Here is a 23,284-nt window from a genome sequence, read left to right as displayed (position 1 = left end):
ATTTTATATATAACCTGACTGTATAGGTGAATGCATGACGTTGTCAAAGTTCGCAGGAATCACAAATGCGTGAAATGGAATACAGGGCCTACAAACAAGGCATTGTCCGATAGACAACGTGAACAAAGAAAATCTCCACTGCTCAGAAATAATTATCATTAGTTGGAGTGGGTAAAATATAAGCAAAAGCGAGTGAATTGAATTCTTATTATTTCACCAAGAATATTCTTATCCCACGAAATGCTCCTTCCAGAATGTTCATGGTCAGGAATTTAAAAAAAAAGAAGAAAATCCTCAATTTCAGATCTCATTTAAAATCATATTCATTCCACACCTTCAGCCAGCATTGTGCGGGATGCATAATATATGAAGAACTGTTTTGATAGAGATAGACCCAGGGATCCCTTTAGAGCTCTTGTGAGACATAAACCACGTGGAATACCAGTAGTCTTTTCGACAAACTCCTGGAATAATTGATGCTTGAAAAGAACATTCAATTTAATGGATCCTTATTGTAAACATTCTTGTCACGGTTTATTGAATATCTCCAAGGAATGAAACATATAGCAGCCAATAATTGATTTGAATATCGTCTATGTGATTACCTTAAAAAAATACAGGTGGTACTATGAACGCCTTGAAGCGAATCCAATTAAAGTCAAATTACATAATCTGTTAAGCTAAATGAATGAAAGACCAAAACACTATCATAACTCAGCAGTAATACTTATCTGTGTTAAAAAGGTATGTGTGCCATTTTAACCTTTTTGTTTATCAATTCATTAATTAATAACACACTCGATGACAAATCATATTTTGTATTTCCCAATAAGTTTGGATATTAGTGACACTATCGCTTAAAAAAAATCCAGATCGCCAGATCATAGGTTTAATAATGGACACGCAGTTCTGAGTATAGAAACGTGACGCCTTTTACTCGTGCAGAATGTCCCTCTCCTGCTCCGAAGCCGGGTTGTAATCATTGTACTGTAAAAAGGAGTGGGTGGACACGTTAATTTGAATGAATAATGACTTAAGCAGGTGCCCTCATCCCTTTCCGTATGTACAGGGTATATTTACATCCTCTACTTTAAATAAATCTAAGGGTTTTTGTGTATTTGTTTCTTTATGGATGGCACACATAATAGTTTACGTATCAAATTCTACACCGCCGAAAATAATTTTTTTGCCCAGCCCTCTCAGGAGTTCCTGTGTAAATTGTTAACATGTCGCCTCACTGTCCACCCCCGTCTTATAACACTTACACCCTTCCCACTCTGCCTCTCCCCCACTTTTTCATCTGCTGATGATATATAAATTAAGAACATAAAAACAAGCAAGCAAACAAACAAACAAATAAACACGCCTGTCTAACTAAATGGGAAAGCTTCAGCTTCAGTATGAAACCTAAAATCAACCATAAATTTCGAGTAAGCCTACGACCACGCCCCTTCGATCCCTCATCTCCTGCCCCCTCAAGAATGGTTTGTCTGGTTTATAGATAGGATGCCTAATATCATCCGCTCCCTCCTTCAACCCTCCCCCCTTTCTCTCTCGAACATCTGTGAGACTTTTGTAAATTGTTGCCATAGTATTGAAATATTATCGCCATCTCCAACAACAGCCGGAGTACTAGTATTAGCTCCTCCACTTGCCCGTAGCTATCTCTAGACACACTACACAGCTATCTTCAATTCAATTCAATCTGATTCAGTTCAATTCAATTCAATTCGATTCGATTCAATTCAATATTCAATTCAATTCGATTCAATTCAATTCAATTCAATTCAATTCAAACATAATGTCAAGTCTATCTTCATTTTTTTTCCGACAAGAAATATGCATTTTGCTTTCTTTTTTTAATAGATAATGAGGTAAACAAGACAATGTGAAATGAACCGAGTATACAACGACAGCGAAACTTTATGATAATGATACCTCTTTGTGAATGCTTAAGTGATCAAAGTGAAGTACACAATATGGAATGTGCGAAAATTGGAGGAACTCCCCTGAAAAAGTATAATGCTTGTACAAAGAGTGTGAGCCCCTCTGGGTAGGGAGATCAACAGAATGATACCTTAAAACTTTCTCTCTCTTCTTTCCTTATTGTCATCCTTAACTGGGAAAGGATTGTTTAGATTTGACTCAACTTGATTAATTGTTTCAGCTAGGTAAGATGAATTTAAAAAAAAAAACATTGGATGCATGACCCGTAGTTTATGGACTACAACATAAATGACATTTATCTTGTCATGGTACTCAGTTATCAGTAATGGAGGAATGATGCTGTACTTGGTGGATTGAACGTGTAGTGTCCTGTTGTTGTTGTAGTTGTTGTTAACTAACATTGTCACGTGAAGACGAAAAACAAATATGACTTGTAAACAAAATAGGTGTCAGGTAAAATGATTCCCAGGAAGCAAAGCTCGAGGCGTTGAACCTCTCGATCATCTATAAAAAGGAATATCATACATAAATGTGGAATACGGAAGGAGGGAGGGTAAACGGGGTAATCAAACAGACTTTGCAGGGGAGAGCTGAAGACAATATGGCGGATGAGAGAGAAGACAGAAAAAAAAAGGCTTTTCCAAAGGCGGATGAAGAGAGAAGTGAGTGGGAAGGAACAAAGAAGATGACATTATAGAGGAGGGATAGATTACAGGAGAAGAAACAAGGGAGAATAGAGAGAGAGACACCTCGTTCGTAACATACAGTGCAGTGACATCTCCATCACGGTGAACTCGAACAGGTGCCCGATACAACTTCACTTGAGCAGCGCTTGTTTTGTTATAATGGTGGATCATTGTGATTGGCTGGATCCGCGATTCGGTGCGGGCATGCGCAGTATTACGTCTTAAGAGACTCTAGTTTGCACGCTACTCTGCTGCTATATGGACTGCCCAGAAAAACTGTGCGGTTCGCTATCTGCACCATCTGGATAGTTCTCAATAATAATGTCACACCCCTAGTTAGATTTTTTTGTGTGAGATGATTTTTGCTACTGGTGATACTAAAACAAGGCAGTATTTTTGCATACTTTTTTCATATAATTCCTTTTATTTTCATATGTTTTACATTGAATTTGGCGTTCTATTGGAAAGTGGACTATTTGTTTCAGCATGCATATATTTTTTGTGTGTACAATTTAATTTTGTTTTAACTGAGAAATGTTATATAATATATGTTTGTATATATATCATGTATATAGGCTGCATACACACTGGCACACACGCACGCACAAACACACACAAACACACACACTAAATTTATACCTAGCGATGATAGAACTGCAAAATGATAATGTGTGTTGAGTGTCTGTTGTCGTAACCAGCAACCAACATAATTGCTGAATTAATGATCATTGCGTAGAGTTGTTTTTATTGCAACAGATTGACAAATTGCCCCTCATCGACGTAAATACACGCCGATTATTCAGCATGTTGACTAAACGGCCATGATAAAAATCATGACCATACATCATACTCGGATGGGATTTAAATTGTAATTGGTGAATGATAAGCCCAATTGCTTGGGCAAAGAGACTGTGTAAACCATGCCGCAGTGTCTACTTTAAGCCAGTCATTTTATGAAATCTGTCACCTTGAGCTTTATATGTCGGGGATGGGGGGGGGGGGGAGACAAGAAATGTGTATATTGACATATATTCTGTGACTCTGTTTCAATGGAGCGCAATGCTGCAAGCCTTTCCGCTTACGAGTTACGCAACTCTGAACACAAAAATTCACAAGCATGTCGGATTGTTACTGTGTACTATTATGGGTAGGTTAACTAAAGACATATTTTGTGCTTCAATATGATATGTTAATCATATCATCATCATTACGCCATCATGTGAGGTGATATCCTTGTAAGAGATTGTGTGTGTGTGTGTGTATGTGTGTATGTAGGTTAGTTAGTATGGTAGTAGGAATGCGGTTTGTTTTGGTAAATGCTGTAAGAATACGCACATGTGATTATTCTGATTTGTATAACAAACTTGATATGGGAGGGGGTAGTGTGATAGGTAAAGGAAAATGATGAATTCCGTTCGATTAATCTAATTATGAGATTTCAGTTTACTTCAGGTTTTGGTGAAATGCTGTATGCGGTTTATGTAATGAAGCAGATATTGATTTTTTTTTTTGTATAATGAGATGCATGCAGAATAATTTTTTTTAATACATGGTATGATTTGCATAGAATATTTCATAGTATGTTAAAGAAAGAATGTGATTCAGCAGCACAAGTGAGAAGAATACAGCTGCTTAGTGTTGTTCATGCTAGTTTCATTGTGAACATGATACTGAATGAAATTCAAATAAAGGATATCATTAAAAAAATGTACGGATAGGTGTGGGTATACGTATAATGGTACACTAGCAATAAGTACAGAAAAAAGGTGTCGTTACTATACTTCCCTTTTCCCAGCGTGTAGTCCAATTCGACCGCAGCGTTGTCATTTCAATTTCCTCTTCTTTTGTTGGCGTCATTGCGCTTTCCACCTTTAGTGAAAAGGACGCCAATCCCAGGTAATTTGTGGGTGCGTGTGTGTGCACGTGTAATTGGGAGGGCAAGGGTATACACACACACACACACACACACACACACACACACACACACATACATACACACACACACACACACACACACACACACACATATATATATATATATATATATATATATATATATATATATATATATAAAGAGAGATAAAAAGAGGGAGAGGGAGAGAGAGATTGAAAACGTCACTTCATCTTGCTTTTCATTAAGTTGGCGTGAGGGCGTTTTCCATTAATTGGCGCTCCCAGGTACCAGGTACTCTTTGTGGTGTGGGTTTATGTGTGTGTGTCTGTGTGTGTCTCTGTATCTATATCAGTGTCTGTGACTTCGTGCATTTAATATCTTAGAACGCTCCTTTTCTTGCCTTGCGGCTTTCATTGTTCCAGATAATAGGGGGCATGTGCTTAATTTCACATAATCATCTGCTCGCTAAACAAAACCGATTACTTAATGACGTGCTCTATTGCAAGGGACAATCACTTTAATTCTCTTTCTACTGGGTAGTCACGCTTAATCAAAAGTTGGTCTCGTGAGTTAAGCATTTCTGACAGTAATCGGCGTTGTTTCACGCGCTTTTTTAGGTTAATGTGTCGAATATCTCTTCTGGCTACTCCGCCCTGATGTAGGCATTACGGCGCGACATTTTATAACCACTAAACACAGGGTGAGTTACGGATTAACCCGGTCCCGTCGGATTTCCCCCAAGTAGTGGTTTAAAAAGAAAAAAAAAGCGATCTGTGATGAAAACATATCGGATAATTTTTACTCTTTCTTTTATTCACTGCAATAAACGCCTCCGGTTTCGTATCATGACGTACGAAACCGACCCCCTCGCTTCCGGCGTTCGTGCCAAGGTGACGCTGGTTAAGCACATCAGCATCCGCGTAAAGATTCGTTGGGGAGAAAAAAAAAATGGATCAGATGATTTTTATGGCAAATATTTCCCACGCTACATTACGAGAAGACGATAATGACGTTCGGGAAAAAAGTGTGTGTGTGTTTTTTTCCTCAGAAACCGATGTCTACTCACAACGCCCCATTTAAAAAAGAAAGAAAGAAAGAAAATTATAGAAAGGATGGCGAAACGTGAAAAATGATAATATATCTTTAACCTTAACCTCAACTTAATTGCTCCATGTAACATTCATGTGGCAGCAATTATCATAAAACAAAGATAATTACTTTCATTCCAATTTTTCCCAATTTTCTTGTCACAAGGCATGGTTCCATTACACATTTATTGACAATTTGCCCACCATCCTTTAATATTGAAGAGGTTCGTATAATTCTTTGATTGGGTAAAAGCATTTTGCTTGAATGGAGAACAACAGACAGGGTTACCTCACACTGAATAGTTCTATGTAACACTCATGAGGGAGTAATCAACTGGAAAATAAAGAAAATTACTTCCGAGCAGTCCCATTCCAATTTTCACAAAATGTTCGGCTCTACGGCATGGTTCCATTACGCATTCGTCGACAGTTTACACAATGTCCTATAATGATAATAATATGAAATAATATTGAAAAGGTTCGTTATTCTTTGATTGCGTGAAAGTGCATTTGGATTGAATGGTGAACAGCAGTCAGGGTTACCTTATAATACGTTTTGTTAATAATTTTCACGTGACAATCTTTGCAACAACACTCCGGAGGGAAACTATTGTCTGAAGCTCACTCATACTGGAAACTTACAATTAGTCATACTTTACAGGAAGTGGGAAACATCACGCGGGTTCATGAAATTGCCTTAAAGTTTATAACGTAATGAATGCTTTCAAAGCCATTATAATGTCTTTTGATAATCAAAAATGTACCAGGCATCTCCCATAATAGCGAGCTTTATGCTCGCGATGCGAATTCCAAGACTTTGCAGCCTCCCGGGTTAGACCAAAAAAATAAAAGATAGATAAATAAAACAGCTGTCTCGCGCATGCGCAAAACACCTAAAGCTCGCTAATATAGCGATGGGGGGGGGGGGGGGAGTCCTAAATTCAGACGATCAGCATCGGGAACTTTACTCCTAACAATGCCTAAGGCCAATATGGTTGATCTCTACGTCCAAACAGCTGGTGCTCCTCGGGGTCATCCCACAAGGTCAACACCAAAGAGTCATACAGCCCATGAGTTCGACACTAGGCAAATAAGGCCCACGACTTCGACACCAGGTAAAAAAAAAAACAGCCCATGAATTCGACATTACGGGAATTAGAATGTCGGTCATGGGCCTTGGCTGTATTCATGAATCGTGGCCTGTGTGGTTCGTAGGTGTCGAACTCTCGTTTGTGATTGCATTTCTTACAGAAATCACCACCTGTTATTTTCAATTCATGTCATGTCATTTCATTTCCCTCTTCCCTTGTTTGGTATAATTAAATCACCTGGTCTTACCCTTTATCCATTATCCGTTTTTCTTTCACAAACACCGATTACTCGGGGCTTACAGCCAAAAAAGCATGCCTTCATGTAGGTCCCATTGTACTTCTATTTGAACAACCCGAACCTAGATTTCGACCAGATATCATTATAACTACTGTATATTCCATGTATGTACATTGTATATAATATATTTTTTGTTTTGTATATCATTGACAAGTACGAGAGAACTTGTGCTACTACTTTTGATGTATTGATATACACGAAAAGTATGAAATCAATTGAAATTGAAATTTCATTTCATTTCATTCAAAACATGGCAGTGCCCTTTCTGTCCCATGTTGTACGTAGTCTTTGGGAATTTAACTTTTCAGTTTCAATCTTTATTGTCTCTTTTGAAAAGTCTTGCGCATAAATGAATCATTAAGAAAAAGGATGATTATAAACCACAATTTATGCATCATAAATATAAATTTGACATATATGACGTACAACATAACTGCCAAAAAATCAGACGCACCTGTATCACATGGATGATTATATTCCATCTAAAGTGAAAGTAAAGAAAATGATCTCATCTGGATGGTAGTGGATAAATGGCTAATATTTAACCCAATTCTTGTGGGAAGGGGGACAGCCATCTGATCCTTATTTGTTGATTTTATATATATATCATTCTAACCAAATCTTGGTCATAAATCTTCCCTCTAAAAACTATGTTAAAACAACCGTAACAACTACAGCAACAACGACACGCGTGTCGGCCAAATTCACAAAGTAAGTTCAAATCTTACTGGATTATGCAAATTTCGTGTGGGTATAAACAGAGATCGCATACGCCAACAGACATGCATGCGATAATGCACGCGATGAGTCGTGTATGTGAAAAGTAAGACTATGTCGCATTTGCTTCGGTCCGTTGACTAGATTAAACCCGTTCCTTACGGGAACCTGGTGGCCTGCGTATTAAGTATATGGGCATTTCAGAGTTCAGTATGGAATGAGTTAACTACCTTTCTGTGTATTCAGACCAAGGGATCATTGCAAGAGTGATGCTGCCGCGACGAGTGTGCTTACATGTCCCGTATAATATTCTTGAGGCTATCTCTAGCCCGGTAACAGCTGCGGAAATCTGCCAGACACTCTTATGATGTATGATTCCAATCCTCGATAATCTCTTCGGTATCCCTTAAGATTTATGTGGATCGGATGATCGAGTAAAGCCTTATTGAAATTCATCGAACCGTATTATCAATTAGTCTTTCTATTTTGTTGCTGTTTTTGCTGCATATCTCAACTTTACTGCTTTCGAATGAATATTGCAGTCTCGTTACAAGACGGAGACGACTTGATATATCGACGTGCAGTGCCAAGTCCAGTGCTTTGCCAGACTCTGTTCAAGCTCGTTTGCTGATGCCATTTACTTCGAAATTTGTGAAACAGTCAACAGGCCAAAAATATCAATTTTAGATAGATTCTCACAGAATTCGATTTCTAATTGCATTCTTTCTTTTTTTCAAATAAGGCCAAATTCCCTGTCCAGTGAGTCTAATTAACTGATGGCAAAATACTGTACATGAAAACCACGGGGTCGAAACTCGAATTCCTGCTGAATACTAATAAGCTTTATTATATTCCACATACTAAGAATGTTGCAGTAGGATTGGTCCAGAGCTGATCACGTGATGAAGCGAAGTTTTGCCCATCACATCACCTGAGAAGAAAAGTTCGTTACACTCTATGTTGATAGTCCCTTTGTTTCGCTGATCTCCACACAGTCCACACAGTCCTAACGCAAGATGAGTACGCGCGAAATAAAAGTGCGTTGCACTGTGGACTATCATGTGACCTAAGTCACTTGATAGTACACAGTGCAACGCACTTTCACTTCGGTGCCGCGCGGTGCTCGCAGCAAATTCATTGTTATGTCATCTACGCGCACACGTAGCCTAAGCCTTAGGGATATCTAAAGACAGCTAAAACGGTTTCAGATGTGGAATAAAATAGGAATTTCTAGGACCCTAGATGTGGAATATAAAGCAAAATTATCAACTTTTAGTTTCAGGCAATGAGACAAGCTATCACTTCCTCGGCGATCTGAATGTGTACGCTATCTTTCCTCAGCTGCGCTTCGGAAAGATAGCTACATCCAGATCGCCTCGGAAGTGATAGTTTGTCCCATCACCTTCACCAACGTTGATTATTTGCTTACTATTACCATTTGAGAATATCAACATACTTTTTAACGGGAACATGATAACAGCCAGCCTTAGAATTGCGACGCGAACGCTAAGACGACGCAGCCTCCCTAGTCGAATAATGGCAGCAGCTGTCTCGCGAATCTGCAGAACGCCATTTTTGGCCTAATTAGCGTCGCCTTAGCGTTCGCGCAGTCAGATCTAAATCTCACTATTTCCATTCGACGTCATCAGGTGTATTTTGGTTAAAGATTCTTCCCGTAGGATATGTTTGTCTAATTCAGGTAGCTTTGATCGCATTGTATATATCATCGATTCTTTAAAGAAAAAAATAAAAAGGAACATAACTTAACCGTAATATTCTGTATATGGAAGGATTGTGCTTGTATAATGATAGATCCTATATAGTTCTCTACTTTTTTAGTCTTCTTTCCCTCTCTCTTCTTTCCTCTTTCGATGTTATTCTTTCACATTGTCTGTACCATTTTATCTCCCGTATATCAACTGTCGCTCTTGGCATGTCGATCTGCAGCTACATGTTTCTCTACCGCTGTCCGTTTGTTCATTAATCCAGGTGGTCGAACTTTCTCCATTTTCTTTATAAACATGCAACTTCCGCTCTTAATATGCTCTTTCTCTGATTTTAATTTTGAATTAGATATATACATACGCATATATTCAGTGAGGGCGCATGTGGCCTAGTTGATAAGATTCCAATTCGGAGGACCCGAGCTCGATTCCCGCTAAGTGCTTACGTCCTTGGACAAGATGTTTTTACCCACCACGTCCCTCTTGACCCAGTATATATAAATGGGTACCTGGCAACAATAGTGTAATAACAATAGCAGGGCCCTCTGGGAGAGCAGTGACAACACTGAAAAGGCTACCCTGGATAAGAAGACCACCTTCTTCTTCTTCTTCTTCTTCTTCTTTTTTTTCTTCTTCTTCTTATTATTATCATCATTATCATTACAATTATCATTATTATTATTATTATTAAGTTGTTATCATTATCATATATTATACATACATATCCGTTCTCCGTATGCCTATGAATTTGGGAACCTACAGTTTTACAAGCGTTAAAGCTTTTATGTAGGCCCCATCATATTTCTGATACTTATTTGTGACATCTTCATAATATGATATGACCATGTACATTTGTGTCAAGAATGTTTTTTTTTCTTCTTAAATCAAAAGACATGATTGTATATATTTTGTATTCTTGTTTTATTGTCAATAATTTTTTAATCTCATAATTGAGAAAATGGAAATATGAAATAAATTTAAACTTTGAACTGAATATAAATTATATATATATATAAATATATATATTATGAGGAAATATATATATATATATATATATATATATATATATATATACATCTGTGTAGGTGTGTGGGTGTGTGTGTGTGTGTGTGTGTACGCGGACTTAGGTAGATACTCCGAGATTTATAGTGGAATTGTTTTCTTCAACAATATGAAATGTATGATGATGCATCTCTTAAGACCAAAGTCACATCAGACTTGATTACCGGCGGTTCACATTTAAACATCGCCTCTTTCACCTGTCAGAACTCATTCATGATACCATCACACATAGCCCAATATCACGAGTGTTTGCAAGAAACTCCTCTCTCCGATGCGAGATGAGTATAGTTTCCGAGGTTTTGAAAATTTTCCAATGTGACGATGTGTCAACTTTATTCTATCTATGAAATTCCTCATTGCAGTAGATATGTCTCGTTGTTGTCTCGCCGCCAATTTTAATGCACAACTATAAATTTCTCCCCTTCGGAGTCGCCATTATTTGAAATCGGATTCATGGTCTTTATAATTTTCTTTGGGCTGATGCTTCTTTGTCAAGAGGCTTTTTAATATATCATAAAATGCAATATGTGCTAACAAAACCCGGCGCGCATTACGAGACCATAAAAATATTGTGGTTGTGCCTGAGTTCAAGCTTTTATTACTTTTCGTCTTTTAACTATTAAAATGATGATTGCTCGATAGCGGCGGCAGCGATGTATCCCGATACAGGTGATATTGGATCCGCGTATAGTATTTCCTCATATTATATCAGCTCATTTTCATTATGGCTAGATATAAATTATGTATCGTAGAGGAGAGGAAAAAGCCGTAACAAGACTCTACACACACGAAAGGCTCAAACACGAAGCAACCTAGCGATGCACTATGATGTACATTTTTCATGATTTATCATACTTCCTGGATGGATGTGAATCCTTTCAGTACCCTGCCGTGTAGGGATCTCGCACTCTACTTCTTTAATTTCTATTTGATCACTATACTTTTAATTTTTTTCTGTCATTTGTAATTTGGGAAATGCACATCATATTATTGCATTGTATTCGCTGTAGTGAACGGTTGCGGAATGTAAGCAGAAGTTCGATCATGGGGAGTCAATTGTGTCCTAAATACACCTAATATATTACTAGAATACAAAATAATGCATGCTCTATTATGCACTACATTGGATTATAGAACGACAAATACTCAATTATCTCGAGTGCCATTTTGTTTCACCGAGGCCGCAGGCCGAGGTGAATAGAATTGCAGGAGGGGTGATTAAGTATTGGGAGTTCTTTATAGAAAATGCATTAATTGTTAAAGGAAATAGACCCCGTGATCTATACACGCATTTCCGTATAGGTCTAAGCACTACGTACATCTAGACGCTACTCCTGTACTCTATTGTGCATACGCTGAAAGGCTTTGCATGCATGGCCCAACGCCCCCCCCCCCCCCTGCCGCGTATCGCTGCGTATTGCTACACAACCGTGCACTATCAATATTGTCATAGTCGTGGATACGTCACTTCCGGTATCGCTGGAGTGAAAACAAGCAGCTCGCCTATGTCCAGTATGCTAACGTGTAGGCCCTACATGTGCGGAGCGTGAGTGTGAATTGGTTGCGGTGTGAATGCTGTACACGTACAAACAGACATTGTACGAATCTGCGTGGTGATACAGACGACACGGTGTCGCGACGCGTCGCTCGGCGTTTAGAATACTCGATCTTCCATTCTTTTACGTAATTAATCAATACCATGTCCTCTGGCTATCAAAAATTCTTAGATGGACCATATCTGACAGTTTTATGGAATTTCAAAGCCAGTCATGGAAGAAGAGTAGATAATTTTGTCTGCAAAACACGCCGGTTATAGATTTTTTTTTCACCCCAACCGCGAAAATACTGTGATCAACTGTAATCTTTTTGTTCTGCTTAGGGCTATCCTCTATCTAGCTTTAGATAAAAACATTTGATTTCTAAAGGGCATTTCAAAAATCATTTTGAACGACGTTGTAATATAAACTGCATTATGCTAGACATGCTGTTGAAGATTAAGTGTCCGCCTGCTTCGGATTGATGTGATTAGTATCGATTTGTGAAGAAAACATGATTGCAGTATCATCTTATGAAGAATGTATATTGCAACTTTGTTTCGTTCTGTGGGCTTCCTCTGATGCTACAGATTTCCTTTTCCAAGAGTTACCTCTAAATCGTATGTATTCATTAGGATGGATAGCTGCAGATTAGATAAGCATCGCCGAGCTTATACGAAAAGGCCGAAGCCTCAGCGGTCCCCTGCTCTCTAACGGGCCGCTCCCCTGCTCAAACGTGAAGGACGAGTGAGGCATCACACTCGCCAGAGATTTATTTGGCTACCCGTCACGCCTCCTTAGTGATGACACCTCCATAGCTATTATAATGGTCCTTGTGTCACTGGTAATCAGCACGAGCGGCTTTCCCACTTCGTACTCCGCCGACCGTTTCCGAGTCCGCAATAATTACTGTCAGGCGGCATGGACGATCAAATATTTGTGTTTCCATTACAACTACCGGTGATGGAAAAGGACGTCGAGATCATATCGTTCGTTTTCCCCCTAGTCGAGTTTTGTTGTTGCTGTTGTTGCTGTTGTTATTTCACGTCTTGTCTTTATATACGTGGGTGTGCGTGCCTGTGTCTATGTGTGTCTGTGTTTCTTGTGTTTCGAGAGAATCTGGATGTGTCTGTGCAAGATAAGATGTTGTGCGATCACGTTTACACTTTACTCCGCCGTGTGTACTCAAGTATCCCTTTCATTGAGTCAATGGGATACTGAAATAAGATAGTAGTGATGCTAATAGACTTCTGTCTTCTTCTTCTTCTTCTTCTTCTTCTTCTCCCTCCTTCTCTTCTCCTACAACAACAACAACAACACTTTTAAAACCACCGCGTGACGTCATAATTATTAAAATCGCAATATTTGTGACGATTCTAATCTCATGTATCACATTTTGCCTATAGAGTTCCGTTTGATGATTTGCGTTTGTATTACTATTTTGATTCCAGATAAGTTTACCGATGGTGCCAATTCTACTCAAATCACACCATTTCATGTGACATGTGAGGATCATTTTTGATATCGCTCGTGATATCTGAGCTCGTTAGAAAAGGTCGGAGTACTGATCTGATATTGATCTTCTATTTACAAAGCAGACTGACGATTCTGCTGATAAGACTTCGAGGTCACGGATAAATATGAAGTAATGAATACATGTCTTGATGTGTATCTCGCAGATGATGATGGCGGTCATGATCGTATTCATGAAAGTGGCGTCAGTGTAGCTACATAATGATGATCATGAGGAGGAGGAGTGAGGAGGAGGGGGAGGAGGAGGAGGAGGAGGAAGACAAGGATGAGTACTCGAGAGGAGGAGGAGAAGGAGGAGGAAGATGAGGAGGACTCGAAAGGAGGAGGAGGATGACAAGGAGGAGGAGGAGGAGCAAGAAGAGAGAAGGAGAGAAGGAGCGGGGGGGGGGGAGGCAGGATGAGGAGGAGGATGAGGAGGAGGGGAGAAGAGGAGGAGGAGGAGCAAGAGGAACAGGATGAAGAGGAGGAGGAGGAGGAGGATAGTGATAGAAGCGGTGACACACAAACAGTAAACCTGTCAGTGCCAATGTTGCTTTCAGTCGAACGAATACTATGCCAGACTAATTAGATTCAACTAACAGAATGTGTCAGTGTCAATACATGAATGCATCTTGACGACATAGTACACATTTTCCCTTTTTCCCATCTAATGACATGACCACTCCGTACCCATAATCGTCACACGTCCTTCACTGTAAGTTGCTTAACACAAAGCAATGAAGTACAGGTGAAATTGTAGTAAATAAAGTACGATCTGACCTCAACGACTTCACGAATGGGCTGCATTTAATAGTGCGATTAACTTGATGATGGGAATAGAATGAGATTAACGCCAAGAGAGGCAGTTAATTCTAACCTAACTTGAAGGGCCAGTGGCAAATAGCACATTGTTTGAATGGTCCTGTTATGACGTAAAGTAAATTTCAACAATACAGCCGCGAGAGTGCCAAGCATTACGCACAATATACGAGGTGAAGTAACACCTGTCTGATTATTTAGCAGAAAACCTCATTCCGTGGTAGCGCTGGCTCTTTCGTACCTTTCTTAAAAAGGACCTCAAACTTCTTCTTCTCTTCTCTCTTTCTTTCTCTCTCTCTCTATCTCTCTCTCCCTCTCTTTTTTGTCTGATTCTTCGTATAATCCATTTGTTCCACCTCCATTTATACTTCTTTATCTTTTCCTTCTTATCATTTCCTCTTTCTCTTTACAACACAGATGAGACAAGTCATCTTTAGTAGATATGAACTTGCCAAATAATATTTCTTTTTTAATGAAAGACAGTATCCTACTGAAACAAAAGGACCTTCGTCCTCTCGTTTCTTTACTTAACTTCAAGATTGACCGCTCTCTCATTCATATCGTGCTTTTCCTTAACTTCGCAAACACACACACACACACACACACACACACGCTTAAAAACGTTAAAAAATCGGGTTTGTGTATGTGTGTTTTTTTTTCAAATTTCCCTCTAGTTGGAGACCAATAAGATTTGATGGTATACCTTTTGATTTTCTTTTCTTTTCTTTCCTTTGTGATGATGGAAATAAATAAACTATTGAATTGAAATTGAATTGATGCAACTTTTTACCCAATTGTGTATAGTATGTCATCATTTTTAGTTATTCTGAATTACATTATCATTTCATTCATTTCATTTTCATTTCATTGTTTCTGTATGGCACAATATAATCAACTCTGATCACTTTCAGAAACAAACACATGATTCATAATAATTCATGGCTGATTTTGCACATGACAGGTAATCAAATCTTTGCGACAAAGAACGAAGACATAATGATAATAAACAAAAAGTCAAGGTACCATATACAAGAGGATCCCCAGTAAGCCGAGCTTGATATTGGGGCCTCATACACAGATAAATGAATAAACAGTTTCAACCTTGATTACCTTGTATACTGTAAATATTCTTGTGACTAAGAACGAATTGTATAAAATGCTTACAATTATTTGTTGTATTCCCAATATCTTGTAAAGGGTGATATTGAATCATGTTAAAACTGTCAAACATTCAAACTGCAGCGGTTTCTTAAACCAGAACCTAATATTAATGTATATCCTACTGGTATATCTTCCATTTTCAGTGAATGGTTTAATTATAGGTTTGACAACCTGTGATTATCTTTTTGGTACCACATTTTCTGACTTTCAAGCTACTTAACTCTCCCTTGCTTGCTTTCATCATCTCAATCGAAATTGCACCACTCTACCTCTCCGAGCATCAATTAGGGATGCCTTTACTTTGCCTTTACATCCCACGGTGCCTAGTCGTTACTCTGTTGACCCGTCTCTCCCCCCCCCCCCATCCCCCTCCTCATTTCTCTCTCTCTCTCTCGGTTTATCTCTTTCTTTTTCGTTTTGATCCTATATTTTCACCTCATTCTGTCGTAATTACCTGATACCTTTCCCTTTCGTTCGCTCTATATTTTTTCCCATTTCCATCACCCCGCCACTCCGACAGGTTGATGTCAGTTTATTCTTTCCTGTCTACCGTATCATTCTTTCCGTTGCTACTCTACAAACTATTATGTTCCACCTTAGCGCCGAACTTGAGCGGGTGCATAATTACGTTTTTTTAGACGCACTTGATAGCGCTTTTACAGTGGCTTTATCGGCTCATAAACAGTTGCATTCAACCTGCAAATTTCCTGGTACTGACGTTTATGACAAGAAGAACGTCCAAAGGTTGGATAAATGTATGGCAAACGTTTCATATGTCGCCGAGAGGAAAGGAATCTATTTTCTAATTTTGCTTCTTCAAGCAGTTTCTAAGGGCAAAACTCAATTCTGAGGTTGGCATGCTTGTTCACAGATAGTACTGGAGAGAAATAATGTGACGTCATGGAAATCGACAGTGCCCCTTTCTCTCCCTTTATGTACGATGGAACAAAATTAAAATGTGTTCGCACATGCTTTTCTTTTTTTTTTCGTTCAGTTATTTTGATGTAGCATTTGAATAACATTATTGAACACTTGAACACAGTGACGTTTAATTTTCAAATGCTGAGTTTCGTCCTCCGCATTATAGTTGCAATTAATAAATAGATATATAAATAGGTAATTAAATGAATAAATAAATAAATAAATACATAAATGAATAAATAAATAAATTAATTAATCAATTGATTAATCGAGAAACCAAACAATAAGAAACACAAAAATACAAGATGAAAGTCAAACATTTTGCATTCAGACGACAGAGGGATTTTATGGGCAACGTACCCGCAAAAATATGTATACACTAACCATTACACACACATACACACACACACACACAATTTTGTAGCATACTCATGCATTAACCCAATAACGTGTGCACACAAACTGTACCTCTTTACAGAGCTCATTTTTCCGGACTCTCCCTTCTTACGTAATACCCGAAGGACTCATCAAAGTTGTCGTATCAGATATTGCTTTCTTCCAGTTTGCCGAAGAGGGGCAAAAAAAAAAAAAGAAGAAGAAGAAGAATGTAAACCGGGGTTGAATATACGTTTCAAATATATCTTTGTAGCCAATAACAGGTGCATTTCAGGGTAAGACCATGCATGGTTAGAAAAGTGTAACACAATATTCGCCATTTCTTAGAAATCAGGATTTCGTGCTTTGGTCGAAGTTCGGTGCTCTGCAAGCTTTCATGATTATCTTAACTGCAATAGGAGCGCTATCTGAGAAACCATTTGGCTAAAATTACAATTTGATATACTTAAGTGAAAAATTATTCGCTAACAATAGTTGATAGGTGAGTCTAGGATGTAGAAAGTCGACATCGAAGGCAATTATGATCCCCGACAAGAAAGAAGCAATATACTTACACACTAATCAAAAGTAGGCCTATATACTGATCTATTTAAGTTATCATTGTAAGCCCACCCCCTACCCCCTAAAAAAAGTTTATTATGACTACAGGCAAGAACTGTCGCAACTAATTTAAACACCTCTAAGAAAATGCCCTCTGGTCAGCTTATGAGTGTATGTTTCGTTAACCTGACACAATAATTAGCTAAAAGCAGCGGAAACTATGATATAGCCACATCAAACAGATTTAAAGTGCGCGAGCTCTACGCATCGCCTGAGGAAAAGATCTTACTTCCCCGGGAGCAGGATTATTGACAGTACGTTTGTACTTTTCTGTCAGAAGGAGCGTTCGGTTGATTTAAACCTTTTTCCATTACCGTGAGGATCAAGAGAGGCTTTAAATCTTCATTTTTGATCAAGAAGGAGCAGCTGACGCTGTGGCAGCTGAATTTTCGTCGTTTCTGTCGCTTCTGCCGTCTGCGCGCCGAAGATTCTTACCAGCATTTGGGCCTGGATCATGTTCCATTATCATTAGAAATATACGGCAACAATGTCATCTGAAGGCCATGTTGAGAAAACTCGGGCTCGAAATTCAGCAAAAACAGCTGATGGTGAAAACTTTGACAGCCCTTGATTTAGCGCCTCTGTCAAATTTAGGAGACACACTCATTTTTTTTACCGCCAAACGACGCTGACACTAAAAGAGACTTATTCATACATCATGTCGAATTATTGGTCGTCGTATCTACCCACACGCACCCACACACATAAACGCACACAAACAAATACACTGAGCCCTTTTTACACTTGTGTTTCTTAACCCCGTACTTTCTCTGACCCAGGACTATCGTTAATCCAGTACCAATTTTTTCAGCTTTTTACACTCGCCAATAAATCCCGTACCAAGCTCTTGTCCTGGGCTAAAGAGAAAACTGACCTTTTTACACTCGTATTTCTTTGTCCCGTACTTTCCAAACCACATGTATATTCATGATTACGCTGTGCACTGTACAAGTACACGCACGCACCGGCAGCACTTGATTACCTCGTTTCTGATTGGTCAATAGGGTTCGGACTTCGTCTCCGTCGCTTAGCCCCGGAATATTTCTTCGTTCCGTTTACACTCGCTTGCTTGGCACCGCAATTGTGGTGCTAACCCTGCTTTTTTTGCAGGGCCAGATAGTACGGGATTATCGATGGGGCTAGCCCACTTTGGCAAAAACAAGTGTAAACAGAAAGTGGGCTAAGGAAAGTCCGGTACCAACGGTGGGGCTAAGCCCCCCCCCCCCCCCCCCCCTTAACCCCATCGTTGGTACGGGACTAAGCAAAAATTTGCAAGTGTAAAAAGCCCTATACGCACACACACACACACACACACACACACACACAAGTTGTACGCACACACCCATACCCAACTTACGAATGTCTATTGCACAATCTATTGGTTGCTTGTCAATGATAAATGCAAACAAAAATGTTGATGATAATGATAGTGATAATAACAATAGTAGTAGTAGTAGTAGTAATAATAATAATAATGATAATAATAATAATAATGATAATGATAATAATACATATACATATAGACCCGAAAGTAGCCAGAACGCCAAAAATATCTTCGAAAGCGGAGAATAGAGGGAAGGAACAGAAAATTCAAATATATGCAGATGTGTCATTGAATGCCTTGTTTTCTCGACATGCAGTCCATACAAATCTGTGAAAGTTTTAAATGCTGAACATCTCGTTGATGCCCTACTGCTTTGACAATATTTCATGTAGGCCCTGCATATTTCTATGAAGCTCTTATTTCCGCGTCTACCTGCACTTACAATATATTCCTTCTCTTTTTATCCTTCAAAATCAGTATGCATGAGACATCCGGCTAGAGAGGATTCTTAAAATTGTGGGGTTTTTTGTTGTTGTTTTTGCTTTCGTTTTTAATGTCGGTGGTTCCGTTTTGTTTTGTTATTGTTTTTTCTTTGGTGCCACCAAACCTCTTGACAACGCTTTATCTTTTTGTCAAATTATTCAGATGGGACTGAAATAATTTTCTGAGCTCATAAAATAAACAAAAAAGTGCAGAATGCCGACCCTTACAGCGGGAGGGGGAGGGCTTTGATATCACTGCCCCGTGGCTTCTAAATCTTAGAATTCATTCTGAGACATCCTTTCGCTGCAACTGATAGCAGTAGTGGTAGTACTTGTAAGTTGTAGTATTTGGAGTAGTTGTAATGGAGTAGAATAATCATTCCAATCGTAGTTTCAATAAAAAATATCCCTATAGTCTTCTCATTATTTCACCCACGTTTAAGTTACTGCCACAAATCAACTAACTGATATATTTTTTTCTTGCGGTACTTTATGGTTTTGTTTTCACGCGTGTCGAACTATTGCAAACAAAACAGTATGACAGCATGGATACAGTCCCGCTCAGAAAATACATCACCTATTCTCGTTATTTGTCTGAAAATAAGCACAGAGACACAGTTATGAATTTCATTTCAAATCAAAGTTAATTTGAATTTTTGACATTTTTCAATTCAAACTGTATTTTCATTTTCCAATTCGCAGCAATAATGAACCCATAAGGAGTGAGAAAATTTCGTGGAGTCGTCATTAACCTTTCACTACATAATAATAATTTCAAAGGCCGAGAATTACCTGACGTGACGTCACTGCAGGCACTATAACGGTTTTGATCCTTTCTGCATTCGTCACGTGATTGCATTTTGACCAATCACCGAAACAACTGAGGGAAAATATTGTTTCGAGGGGAAAATGTGACGCGGGGTGTTGAATGTTCTTTTACACTTCTAAGCAGGCAATGCACTTTTATTTGAACTACTGAAAATGATCTTAATTAGGTAGCTTAGATGTACGTTTGCATTCGGCGAGAATGCAAATGGTATAGGTTCGGTATAGGTAGGAGACAGAAACAAAATTGTGACACTGCATTACGAGTAAGGTATTCCTTGGAAAGTATGTGACTCTATCATTTTGGAGAGAGAGAGAGGGGGAAGTGATAAAGAGATGAATAGATAAGTACACGTACACACATATACACATACAGACATACATATACAGTACATACATGCGTGCGTAAGCACGTGCTCACAAATATACACATTCAGACAGATAGATCGATTTTCCGAAAAAAAAACAAACACCGAAGCTTGCAGGCATCAGAGTAGGGCCTAATCATTCTAAAGCACTTGAAGACGAAAGAAATTGTGCGAAACAATGTCACACAATAGCGATCAGTTGATGAAGGGGGGTGTACATTCACGAGACATTGTCCAAAGCAGTGATGTGCTGTCGATCATCCGAAAAGGATTCGAAAGAATTTACAAAGAATTAAAAAACGGACAAAATCCAAAGATGACCTATGATGACACTGAATAACGTATCTCTTGGAAAACTGCATTATCCTTCGAAGACGTTCAGAGGGGAAATCAAGAGTGGTACAACGCGCCCTAGCTCTTCGACAGTTCGCCGGGAGCGCGATTGGCGTTTTGATGGGGTGTGGCATATAGATGCGCGGAATATAGATAGACAGATAGATAGATACACCAGGGGTTTGGAGTGTCCCTTTCCGCTTTGCGGACTCGCAGAGTCGAGCACCGGTCCTAAATGAAGTCTGACACGCTACTCCTCTTAAATACCCTTACACGTGACCACGTCATGCAAAGTGGCACGAGGAAGACGAGTGAAAGAAACCAAAAACCATCAACGGGCTCACATTTCCGTTGAAGAAAATTTAAATCATTCACTTTTTTGTAACAGCAAGGTTTGTTTACATGTGTGTGTGTGTGTGTGTGTGTGTGTGTGTGTGTGTGTGTGTGCTGTTGTTGTGTGTTGTGTGTTGTTGTTGTTGTTGTTGTTGTTGTTGTTTTCTAGAGAGACTGCAATATACCAGGGATAATTTTTAGCTGTCTCCTCCACTTCTAACAGCCTACTTAATATTACCCATTATTATTGAAACAACGTCAATTAATACTGTATGACTTTGTTCAGAGTTTGTTAACTTACCATGTAAGAACACACGAGCTGATGTAAATATTTGAAATACTTTGTACAGTGTATTCATATAATTACGTTGTGCTCATGATAGTATATTTTTGGGGGGCTTTAAATGGAAAAATATAAAACATGAAATTAACTGAAATAAGTGTTCAAATGAGCAACCCCTTTTATTCAATGTTGCCAGTTTTCACAAAATCATTATCCCTATGAGAGAAATTGGCAGTGTTTCTTTTTTCATAAAACTGCCCCGTTTTATATTCTTTTCTTTGTAGCCATGGAAATAATAAATTGGGCAGAGGCCATTTGCTTAGACTATTCCGAATGTGTAAAATTTTGTTCCACCTCTTTCAATGGATGGTTTGAAAGCTTAACCTCTATTTTTAGTGTCTTTAAAGAAAAGGATATTCTTAAAAAATGTTTAAAGGGATAGAAAAAAAACTGAAATTACCGTCCACCCCACCATATATTACTATTCAACTTTGCATTTCTTTTATTGTTTTTTTTTTCTTCACAAAACCTGTATTGAAAATGTGAATGGGTAATTACAAAAGACTATATAAGAGAACGTTTTAACTTTTACTTGAGTGAGATCGCTACACAGTCATGTTCACTTTGCCACTTCAGTGGATGTTTAACCTTGTGTGTCCATGCTTGTAACATTGTCGATGAAAACAGAATGTTGCATGTGCAGAGGATGCCGGCTAACAGAAAGAAACTGGCACCGTCGTGAATGTAATGAAAGATGAAAGACTTACCTTGAAAGGCTTCACTCACGATTCTGATACTACAGCACCTTCGAGGAACTATTTCTCTGTCGATTTCTGAGAGAAGAAGACCAGCCGTATTTCGTTCAGATTCGATTTAATTTGAGCAGAGCAAACGAGGGACTGTTTACGGTGACAAGCGACTGATGTCCGGAATAGTCTACGAAGCAGAGACTCAGTTTGGAGTAACTTGTTCCCCGCCTTTAAATTGACACAAAAAAAGAGAACAGGCAGAGCATTCAAGCACACAAAATTTCGAAAGTCCCCGACTTACTTGCACTCGAGATGAAGGGAAAACTGAAGGTGTCTTGCGTATGCGAGCGACGGCTAGACTGTTTTAGGGGTGGACGCTTCGAGGCTGGCGGTATTTATACGACACTCCGACGAAGCGTTTCGGGTTTGGTGGTATCACGGAACGACCAGGGGGAAAAAAAAGACTTTCAGTGGTTAAACTCTCTCTGTTGCTCCCCGTCGTTTCTTGATTTCTCATTCTCATACTCTCTGGCTCTCTCTTTCCGTCCCCCCCTCTCTCTCTCTCTTTCTAATTCCCCAACTCTTGTCCTTTCTGTTCTTTTCAGTTCCGTATTTCTCAGCCTTTTAATTCATTTATTTATTTGTTAAAACTACTGCCCCTCATTTCTCTCACCTTCTAATTACACTCACTCGCTTTCCACCCACTTCTCTCTCTAAGTGTGATGTTAAATCTGACATGTCATTCAGAATGGCAAGTCCTTTACCTTTAAGAATACACGAGCACGGCATCCTCATAGAGATTAGGTTTTTTTTTTTCTTTTATATATTGCGACGGACATTTCATGCGCCGCGCATAATCAAAGTATAATTCTTCAAGCTGTATTAGCAAAATGTTCAGCAAAGAAACTATGCCGGGTCAGGCAACAGTAAAGGATTTTTGCCTTGTTCTGTTCAAATGCATGCAAATTGGTGGCTTTTTTTTTTTGCTTCTTCTTCTTTTTTTTTTTTTGTTGCTCTTTTGTTTATATCCCAAGCCCTTGGAAAAAGACGGGTAACTCGGTCGCAAGCTCTGGAGAATTAAAGGCTAAGTGAACATATATTATACTGCAACGTCTGCGAGCAGTCATTCCTCCGAT

This window comes from Diadema antillarum, unplaced genomic scaffold, assembly GCF_040938485.1.
Source record: "Diadema antillarum isolate AM-2024a unplaced genomic scaffold, OU_Dant_1.0 scf00000231, whole genome shotgun sequence".
NCBI classification, from domain to species: Eukaryota; Metazoa; Echinodermata; class Echinoidea; order Diadematoida; family Diadematidae; genus Diadema; species Diadema antillarum.
Note: the sequence above shows the minus strand (reverse complement) of the source record.